General features: G+C 63.2%; 1 non-coding gene across 1 annotated transcript; it reads right to left on the bottom strand.

The window, feature by feature from the left end:
* Positions 1-2,744: 2,744 nt before the first annotated feature.
* On the bottom strand, positions 2,745-2,862 carry LOC131872187 (5S ribosomal RNA). Its single transcript, XR_009370364.1, has one exon. It is a non-coding gene; the product is annotated as a 5S ribosomal RNA (ribosomal RNA).
* Between the last annotated feature and the right edge of the window lie 7,793 nt (positions 2,863-10,655).

Genomic DNA, 10,655 nt, shown 5'->3' with positions numbered 1-10,655 from the left:
GGGCGGCTCAAGATGGCACCGCGTTCCGTTTTTTTCACTATCTTTCAAAACGGAAATTTTAAAATCTCCTTTTTTTTTGCCTTTTCTGGAAATTAGTGAAGGCAGCGCATCAAAGGTGCGCACCTCGCTGCCCACCTTGGTGTGCTCTGAGGTGCGCACCCGGGAGCGCTACGAAGTGTGCTCCAAGGTGCGGCGTGCACGTTGTCGGAGCCGGTTTGCCCCGGGTGCGCACCTCCGCTGCACCTTGGCCGGGGTGGGCACCTTGGCTGGGTTTGCCCAGGGTGCGCTCCGAAGCGGGGTTACTGGAGCGCCCCCTCTTTTTTTGTCAGAGCGTTGGTGGGGTTTCTCGCATTGGCTCTTCCCAGGCCCGGTTGTTGGGTGCGCTCCCACCCTGCGCGCGCGCGAAGTTGGAAGTTGGGTTAATTGCCCGGGCGCGCACCTTCGCCAGGGTGGGCACCTTGGTGCGCACACCTTGGCTGGGCTGCGCACCAGGGCGGGCTCAAGATGGCACCAGCATTCCCTTTTTCTCACTATCTTTCAAAACGGAAATTTTAAAATCTCGTTTTTTTTTTTGCCTTTTATGGAAATTAGTGAAGGCATCGCATCAAAGGTGCGCACCTCGCTGCCCACCTTGGTGTGCTCCGAGGTGCCCACCACGGTGCGCAACGCCGGTGCGAACCCGGGAGCGCCCCGATGTGTGCTCCAAGGTGCGGCGTGCACGAAGTCGGACCCCGGTTTGCCCCGGGTGCGCACCTCGCGTGCACCTTGGTGCCGACACCTTGGCTGGGTTGCGCGGCCTGGTGGGCACCATGGTGCGCACCAAGGAGCGCTCCGAAGTGTGCTCCAAGGTGCGGCTGTGCACGAAGTCGGAGCCCGGTTTGCCCCGGGTACGCACCTCGCGTGCACCTTCGCCGGGGTGGGCACCTCGGCTGGGTTGCGCGCCCTGGTGCGCACCAAGGAGCGCTCCGAAGTGTGCTCCAAGGTGCGGCTGTGCACGAAGTCGGAGCCCGGTTTGCCCCGGTGTGCGCACCTTCGGCCGCGGTGCGCACCATGGCGTGCACGAAGTCGGAGCCCGGTTTGCCCCGGGTGCGCACCTCGCGTGCACCTTCGGCGGGGTTGCGCGCCCTGGTGGGCACCATGGTGCGCACCAAGGAGCGCTCCGAAGTGTGCTCCAAGGTGCGGCGTGCACGAAGTCGGAGCCCGGTTTGCCCCGGGTGCGCACCTCGCGTGCACCTTCGGCGGGGTTGCGCGCCCTGGTGGGCACCATGGTGCGCACCAAGGAGCGCTCCGAAGTGTGCTCCAAGGTGCGGCGTGCACGAAGTCGGAGCCCGGTTTGCCCCGGGTGCGCACCCTCGCGTGCACCTTCGCCGCGGTGGGCACCATGGCGTGCACGAAGTCGGAGCCCCGGTTTGCCCCGGGTGCGCACCTCGCGTGCACCTTCGCCGGGGTGGGCACCTCGGCTGGGTTGCGCGCCCTGGTGCGCACCAAGGAGCGCTCCGAAGTGTGCTCCAAGGTGCGGAGTGCACGAAGTCGGAGCCCGGTTTGCCCCGGGTGCGCACCTCGCGTGCACCTTCGCCAGGGTGGGCACCTCGGTGTGCTCCGAGGTGCGAACCCGAGAGCGCTCCGAGGTGCCCACGAAGTCGAAAGTCGGGTTAATTGCATTGTTTTCCCCGGGTGCGCTCCGAGGTGCGCAACATCGGCGCGCACCAAGGAGGGCTCCGAAGTGTGCTCCAAGGTGCGCACGATGGCGTGCACCTCTGGTGCGCACGATTCGGAGCTCGGTTTGACCGGGGTGCGCACACCTTGGCTGGGTTGCGCACCTTTTGTGCGCTCCAAGGTGCGCACGAAGTCGGAGCTCGGTTTGCCCCGGGTGCGCACCTTCGCCAGGGTGCGCACCTTGATGCGCACAGCCTTGGCTGGGCTGCGCACCTTGGTGGGCGCCATGGTGCGCACCTTTCGTGCGCTCCAAGGTGCGCACGAAGTCGGAGCTCGGTTTGCCCGGGTGCGCACCTTGGTGGGCGCCATGGTGCACCTCGAGGTGCCCAAGATTGGTGCGCACCAAGGAGCGCTCCGAAGTGCGCTCCAAGGTGCGCGCCGAAGTCGAAAGTTGGGTTAATTGTCCGGTTTGCTCGGGTGCGCACCTTGCGTGCACCTTCGCCAGGGTGGGCGCCTTGGTGCGCACACCTTGGCTGGGCTGCGCACACTTGGCACCCGCGTTTCCTTCATTTTAAATTTTTTTTTTTACAATCTCTCAAGTGGGAAATTCTATAATCTCAACTTTTTTTGCCTTTTCAGGAAACTTTTGAATGGAGCGCATCATTGGTGCGCTCCGAAGTGTGCTCCAAAGCTCTCTCCAGCTGCGTGCACCTGCCCCGGCCGCGCACACCGGCCCCGCCCAGCTTCGCTCACCTGTCCCGGGCGTCTGGTGCGGAACCTTAGAGTAAGAAACATCACCGTGCACCTTGGCCAACGTGCGCGACTCGACCGAGCGCGCACTGGCCGAGGTGCACACCGATTTCACCTGGGTGCGCGCGCAGCACTCGGGCGCACCGGGGTGCGCGCACAACGCCCGGGTTGCACCGTGGCCTGTGTGCTCGGGGCGCCTCGGGTGCGCGCTCGGTGTCGCCCCCGCCGCGCGCGGTAGTGCGGGCAGCGCACCCCGCGCCGGCCCGGCCCCGACGAGAACGCAAACGGGCAAAAGGTTTATTCAAATAGCATTGCGACGCCCGGCGAAAAACTAAAAAAGGGTGCAACACCGGGACTTCCCGGGAGGTCACCCATCCTAGTACTACTCCGGCCCAAGCGCGCTTAACTGCGGAGTTCTGATGGGATCCGGTGCACTAACGTGGTATGATCGCACCCGTTATGAGCTTGTCGCGAGTGTGTACTTAGCAAACCGCGACCCACGTGCGAATCCACCCCGGCCACCCACCCCCGTCGAGGTGCACACCCTCCCTCGCGAAGTGCGCCCCGTTCGCCAAGTGTGAGCCCTGCCCGGGTGCGCGCACCTTGCTAGGGCGTCGGGTGTGCACCCGGCCCGGCCTACGTGCGTGCACCTGGAGGGGGCGTGCTGTGCGTGCAGTGTCCCGTCTGCAACGCGGTGCCCACACACCACCTCGGGCGCAACGACCTGCGCTCACATGTGGGCCGAGTGCACCTTGGTGCATGTTCGGGGCGCCTCGGGTGCAACGCTCGATCTTGCCCCGGTGCACCAAGGCGCTCGGTTTGCCCGGGTGCGCACTTGGTGCAAGGTGGGCACCCAAAATAGGGATCAAGCACCAAAACACAAGTTTCGGGATGCAAAATGGGACCCAAGGACCACAAATGCGTTCAAGACCCATGATGGGTCAACGAGAACAAAAATGTGTTCCGAGACTTAATAAACAAATATGGGTTTTAGGAGAAGAAACATGCTCTGATGCCCAAAACGAGAATCGACCCCGAAAAGGCCACAGGCCAAAAGTGGGATGCGAGACAAAAAAAAATGGGACCCGAGGACCAAAATTGGGTTCCCAGGTCGAAGACAGGGCAACCGGACAAGAAACGACCTCTAAGGCTCGAAATGAGTCCGGCGACTAAAACTTGACAAGAAGCACCCATCAGGCACCCAACTCGACACCCATGGGATGCCGACCCACCCGGGCTTCCACCTAGCACACCTTGGCACCCCACCCACCCTCGCACCCAACCTCGCACCCAACTTAGCACCTTTGAACCCACATTGGCACTCACCCTGACCCTGCACCTTTGGAACCCACATTGGCACTCACCTTGACCCTGGCACCCACCTTTGCACTCACCTTGGGACCACCCTGGCTCCCACCTCGGCACCCACCCAGACACCCACCTTGGTTCCTTGGCACCCACCTTGGATCCTTGGCACCCACCCCGACACCCACCTTGGCACGCAACTTGGCTACTTGCCACCCATCTTGGCTCCTTGACGCCCCCACCCCGACAACCACCCCGTGACCTACCCTGGCTAGGGTTGGTGCACACCCACCCTGGTGCCCACTCTGGCACCCACCCTATGACCCACCTTGGCACGCACCTTAGTACCCACCCCGTTACCCACCCTAGGACCCACCCCGTGACCCACCTTGGCCAGGGTGGGTGCCTTGGTGCGCACAACTTGCCTGGGCTGCACACCAGGGCGGGCTCAAGATGGCACCCGCGTTCCGTTTTTTTCACTATCTTTCAAAACGGAAATTTTAAAATCTCATTTTTTTCTTTTTTTTGCCTTTTCTGGAAATTAGTGAAGGCAGCGCATCAAAGGTGCGCAATGCTGGTGCGAACCCGGGAGCGCTCCGATGTGTGCTCCAAGGTGCGGCGTGCACGAAGTCCGAGCCCGGTTTGCCCCGGGTGCGCACCTCGCGTGCACCTTCGCCGGGGTGAGCACCTTGGCTGGGTTGCGCGCCCTGGTGCGTACCAAGGAGCGCTCTGAAGTGTGCTCCAAGGTGCGGCGTGCACGAAGTCGGAGCCCGGTTTGCCCCGGGTGTGCACCTCGGGTGCGCACCTCGCGTGCACCTTCGCTGCGGTGGGCACCTTGGCTGGTTGCGCGCCTTGGTGGGCACCATGCAGTGCACGAAGTCGGAGCCCGGTTTGCCCCGGGCGCGCACCTCCGCCAGGGTGGGCACCTTGGTGCGCACAACTTGCCTGGGCTGCGCACCAGGAAGGGCTCAAGATGGCACCCGCGTTCCGTTTTTTTCACTATCTTTCAGAACGGAAATTTTAAAATATCGTTTTTTTTTGCTTTTCTGGAAATTAGTGAAGGCAGCGCATCAAAGGTGCGCAACGCTGGTGCGAACCTGGGAGCGCTACCGATGTGTGCTCCAAGGTGCGGCGTGCACAAAGTCGGAGCCCGGTTTGCCCCGGGTGCGCCCTGGTGGGCACCATGGTGCGCACCAAGGAGCGCTCCGAAGTGTGCTCCAAGGTGCGGCCTGCACGAAGTCGGAGCCCGTTTGCCCGGGTGTGCACCTCGGGTGGGCACCTTGGTGCGCATGCCTTGCCTGGGCTGCGCACCAGGGCGGGCTCAAGATGGCACCCGCGTTCCTTTTTTTTCACTATCTTTCAAAACGGAAATTTTAAAATCTCATTTTTTTTTGCCTTTTTCTGGAAATTAGTGAAGGCAGCGCATCAAAGGTGCGCACCTCGCTGCACCCACGGTGCGCAACGCCGGTGGGCACCCGGGAGTGCTTCGAAGTGTGCTCCAAGGTGTTGCGTGCACGTTGTCGGAGCCCGGTTTGCCCGGGTGCGCACCTCGCGTGCACCTTCGTCGGGGTGGGGCACACTTGGCTTGGTTTGCCCCGGCTGCGCTCCGAAGCGGGGTTATTGGAGCGCCGCCTCTTTTTTTGTCGGAGCGTTTGGTGGGGTTTCTCGCATTGGCTCTTCGAGGCCGGCTTGCCACCCTGGCGCGCACGAAGTCGGAAGTAGGGTTAATTGCCCGGGTGCGCACCTTTGCCAGGGTGGCACCTTACCTGGGCTGCGCACCAGGGCGGGCTCAAGATGGCACGCGCGTTCCGTTTTTTTCACTATCTTTCAAAACGGAAATTTTAAAATCTCCTTTTTTTTTTGCCTTTTCTGGAAATTAGTGAAGGCAGCGCATCAAAGTGCGCACCTCGCTGCCCACCTTGGTGTGCTCTGAGGTGCGCACCCGGGAGCGCTACGAAGTGTGCTCCAAGGTGCGGCGTGCACGTTGTCGGAGCCCGGTTTGCCCCGGGTGCGCACCTCGCCTGCACCTTGGCCGGGGTGGGCACCTTGGCTGGGTTTGCCCAGGGTGCGCTCCGAAGCGGGGTTACTGGAGCGCCCCTCTTTTTTTGTCAGAGAGTTTGGTGGGTTTCTCGCATTGGCTCTTCCAGGCCCGGTTGTTGGGTGCGCTCCCACCCTGGCGCGCGCGAAGTTGGAAGTTGGGTTAATTGCCCGGGCGCGCACCTTCGCCAGGGTGGGCACCTTGGTGCGCAAACCTTGGCTGGGCTGCGCACCAGGGCGGGCTCAAGATGGCACCAGCATTCCCTTTTTCTCACTATCTTTCAAAACGGAAATTTTAAAATCTCGTTTTTTTTTTGCCTTTTATGGAAATTAGTGAAGGCATCGCATCAAAGGTGCGCACCTCGCTGCCCACCTTGGTGTGCTCCGAGGTGCCCACCACGGTGCGCAACGCCGGTGCGAACCGGGAGCGCCCGATGTGTGCTCCAAGGTGCGGCGTGCACGAAGTCGGACCCCGGTTTGCCCCGGGTGCGCACCCTCGCGTGCACCTTGGTGCGCACACCTTGGCTGGGTTGCGCGGCCTGGTGGGCACCATGGTGCGCACCAAGGAGCGCTCCGAAGTGTGCTCAAGGTGCGGCGTGCACGAAGTCGGAGCCCGGTTTGCCCCGGGTGCGCACCTTCGCCGCGGTGGGCACCATGGCGTGCACGAAGTCGGAGCCCGGTTTGCCCCGGGTGCGCACCTCGCGTGCACCTTCGCCGGGGTGGGCACCTCGGCTGGGTTGCGCGCCCTGGTGGCCACCAAGGAGCGCTCTGAAGTGTGCTCCAAGGTGCGGCGTGCACGAAGTCGGAGCCGGTTTGCCCCGGGTGTGCACCTCGCGTGCACCTTCGCTGCGGTGGGCACCTTGGCTGGGTTGCGCGCCTTGGTGGGCACCATGCAGTGCACGAAGTCGGAGCCCGGTTTGCCCCGGGCGCGCACCTCCGCCAGTGTGGGCACCTTGGTGCGCACAACTTGCCTGGGCTGCGCACCAGGAAGGGCTCAAGATGGCACCCCGCGTTCCGTTTTTTTTCACTATCTTTCAGAACGGAAATTTTAAAATATCGTTTTTTTTTGCTTTTCTGGAAATTAGTGAAGGCAGCGCATCAAAGGTGCGCAACGCTGGTGCGAACCTGGGAGCGCTCCGATGTGTGCTCCAAGGTGCGGCGTGCACGAAGTCGGACCCCGGTTTGCCCCGGGTGCGCACCTCGCGTGCACCTTGGTGCGCACACCTTGGCTGGGTTGCGCGCCCTGGTGGGCACCATGGTGCGCACCAAGGAGCGCTCCGAAGTGTGCTCCAAGGTGCGGCGTGCACGAAGTCGGAGCCCGGTTTGCCCCGGGTGCGCACTCGCGTGCACCTTCGCCGCGGTGGGCACCATGGCGTGCACGAAGTCGGAGCCCCGGTTTGCCCCGGGTGCGCACCTCGCGTGCACCTTCGCCGGGGTGGGCACCTTGGTGTGCAGACCTTGGCTGGGTTGCGCGCCCTGGTGGGCACCATGGTGCGCACCAAGGAGCGCTCCGAAGTGTGCTCCAAGGTGCGGCCTGCACGAAGTCGGAGCCCGGTTTGCCCCGGGTGTGCACCTCGGGTGGGCACCTTGGTGCGCATGCCTTGCCTGGGCTGCGCACCAGGCGGGCTCAAGATGGCACCCGCGTTCCTTTTTTTTCACTATCTTTCAAAACGGAAATTTTAAAATCTCATTTTTTTTTGCCTTTTTCTGAAATTAGTGAAGGCAGCGCATCAAAGGTGCGCACCTCGCTGCCCACCACGGTGCGCAACGCGGTGGGCACCCGGGAGTGCTTCGAAGTGTGCTCCAAGGTGCTGCGTGCACGTTGTCGGAGCCCGGTTTGCCCCGGGTGCGCACCTCGCGTGCACCTTCGTCGGGGTGGGCACCTTGGCTGGGTTTGCCCCGGCTGCGCTCGAAGCGGGGTTATTGGAGCGCCGCCTCTTTTTTTGTCGGAGCGTTTGGTGGGGTTTCTCGCATTGGCTCTTCCGAGGCCCGGTTGCCACCCTGGCGCGCACGAAGTCGGAAGTAGGGTTAATTGCCCGGGTGCGCACCTTTGCCAGGGTGGGCACCTTACCTGGGCTGCGCACCAGGGCGGGCTCAAGATGGCACGCGCGTTCCGTTTTTTTCACTATCTTTCAAAACGGAAATTTTAAAATCTCCTTTTTTTTTTGCCTTTTCTGGAAATTAGTGAAGGCAGCGCATCAAAGGTGCGCACCTCGCTGCCCCACCTTGGTGTGCTCTGAGGTGCGCACCCGGGAGCGCTACGAAGTGTGCTCCAAGGTGCGGCGTGCACGTTGTCGGAGCCCGGTTTGCCCCGGGTGCGCACCTCGCCTGCACCTTGGCCGGGGTGGGCACCTTGGCTGGGTTTGCCCAGGGTGCGCTCCGAAGCGGGGTTACTGGAGCGCCCCTCTTTTTTTGTCAGAGCGTTTGGTGGGGTTTCTCAGCATTGGCTCTTCCCAGGCCCGGTTGTTGGGTGCGCTCCCACCCTGGCGCGCGCGAAGTTGGAAGTTGGGTTAATTGCCCGGGCGCGCACCTTCGCCAGGGTGGGCACCTTGGTGCGCACACCTTGGCTGGGCTGCGCACCAGGGCGGGCTCAAGATGGCACCAGCATTCCCTTTTTCTCACTATCTTTCAAAACGGAAATTTTAAAATCTCGTTTTTTTTTTGCCTTTTATGGAAATTAGTGAAGGCATCGCATCAAAGGTGCGCACCTCGCTGCCCACCTTGGTGTGCTCCGAGGTGCCCACCACGGTGCGCAACGCCGGTGCGAACCCGGGAGCGCCCCGATGTGTGCTCCAAGGTGCGGCGTGCACGAAGTCGGACCCCGGTTTGCCCCGGGTGCGCACCTCGCGTGCACCTTGGTGCGCACACCTTGGCTGGGTTGCGCGGCCTGGTGGGCACCATGGTGCGCACCAAGGAGCGCTCCGAAGTGTGCTCCAAGGTGCGGCGTGCACGAAGTCGGAGCCCGGTTTGCCCCGGGTACGCACCTCGCGTGCACCTTCGCCGGGGTGGGCACCTCGGCTGGGTTGCGCGCCCTGGTGCGCACCAAGGAGCGCTCCGAAGTGTGCTCCAAGGTGCGGCGTGCACGAAGTCGGAGCCCGGTTTGCCCCGGGTGCGCACCTTCGCCGCGGTGCGCACCATGGCGTGCACGAAGTCGGAGCCCGGTTTGCCCCGGGTGCGCACCTCGCGTGCACCTTCGGCGGGGTTGCGCGCCCTGGTGGGCACCATGGTGCGCACCAAGGAGCGCTCCGAAGTGTGCTCCAAGGTGCGGCGTGCACGAAGTCGGAGCCCGGTTTGCCCCGGGTGCGCACCTCGCGTGCACCTTCGGCGGGGTTGCGCGCCCTGGTGGGCACCATGGTGCGCACCAAGGAGCGCTCCGAAGTGTGCTCCAAGGTGCGGCGTGCACGAAGTCGGAGCCCGGTTTGCCCCGGGTGCGCACCTCGCGTGCACCTTCGCCGCGGTGGGCACCATGGCGTGCACGAAGTCGGAGCCCGGTTTGCCCCGGGTGCGCACCTCGCGTGCACCTTCGCCGGGGTGGGCACCTCGGCTGGGTTGCGCGCCCTGGTGCGCACCAAGGAGCGCTCCGAAGTGTGCTCCAAGGTGCGGCGTGCACGAAGTCGGAGCCCGGTTTGCCCCGGGTGCGCACCTCGCGTGCACCTTCGCCAGGGTGGGCACCTCGGTGCGCACACCTTCTCAATGTTTTCTTGCCTTTTCTGGAAATTGGTGAAGGCAGCGCATCAAAGGTGCGCACCTCGGTGTGCTCCGAGGTGCGAACCCGAGAGCGCTCCGAGGTGCCCACGAAGTCGAAAGTCGGGTTAATTGCATTGTTTTCCCCGGGTGCGCTCCGAGGTGCGCAACATCGGCGCGCACCAAGGAGGGCTCCGAAGTGTGCTCCAAGGTGCGCACGATGGCGTGCACCTCTGGTGCGCACGATTCGGAGCTCGGTTTGACCGGGGTGCGCACACCTTGGCTGGGTTGCGCACCTTTTGTGCGCTCCAAGGTGCGCACGAAGTCGGAGCTCGGTTTGCCCCGGGTGCGCACCTTCGCCAGGGTGCGCACCTTGATGCGCACGCCTTGGCTGGGCTGCGCACCTTGGTGGGCGCCATGGTGCGCACCTTTCGTGCGCTCCAAGGTGCGCACGAAGTCGGAGCTCGGTTTGCCCCGGGTGCGCACCTTGGTGGGCGCCATGGTGCACTCCGAGGTGCCCAAGATTGGTGCGCACCAAGGAGCGCTCCGAAGTGCGCTCCAAGGTGCGCGCGAAGTCGAAAGTTGGGTTAATTGTCCGGTTTGCCTCGGGTGCGCACCTTGCGTGCACCTTCGCCAGGGTGGGCGCCTTGGTGCGCACACCTTGGCTGGGCTGCGCACACCTTGGCACCCGCGTTTCCTTCATTTTAAATTTTTTTTTTTTACAATCTCTCAAGTGGGAAATTCTATAATCTCAACTTTTTTTGCCTTTTCAGGAAACTTTTGAATGGAGCGCATCATTGGTGCGCTCCGAAGTGTGCTCCAAAGCTCTCTCCAGCTGCGTGCACCTGCCCCGGCGCACGCACCCGGCCCCGCCCAGCTTCGCTCACCTGTCCCGGGCGTCTGGTGCGGAACCTTAGAGTAAGAAACATCACCGTGCACCTTGGCCAACGTGCGCGACTCGACCGAGCGCGCACTGGCCGAGGTGCACACCGATTTCACCTGGGTGCGCGCGCAGCACCTCGGGCGCACCGGGGTGCGCGCACAACGCCCGGGTTGCACCGTGGCCTGTGTGCTCGGGGCGCCTCGGGTGCGCGCTCGGTGTCGCCCCCCGCGCGCGCGGTAGTGCGGGCAGCGCACCCCGGCCCGGCCCGGCCCCGACGAGAACGCAAACGGGCAAAAGGTTTATTCAAATAGCATTGCGACGCCCGGCGAAAAACTAAAAA

This window comes from Cryptomeria japonica, unplaced genomic scaffold, assembly GCF_030272615.1.
Source record: "Cryptomeria japonica unplaced genomic scaffold, Sugi_1.0 HiC_scaffold_532, whole genome shotgun sequence".
NCBI classification, from domain to species: domain Eukaryota; kingdom Viridiplantae; phylum Streptophyta; class Pinopsida; order Cupressales; family Cupressaceae; genus Cryptomeria; species Cryptomeria japonica.
The sequence above is the reverse complement of the archived record's forward strand: the minus strand, read 5'-3'. Positions and strand labels throughout refer to the sequence as shown.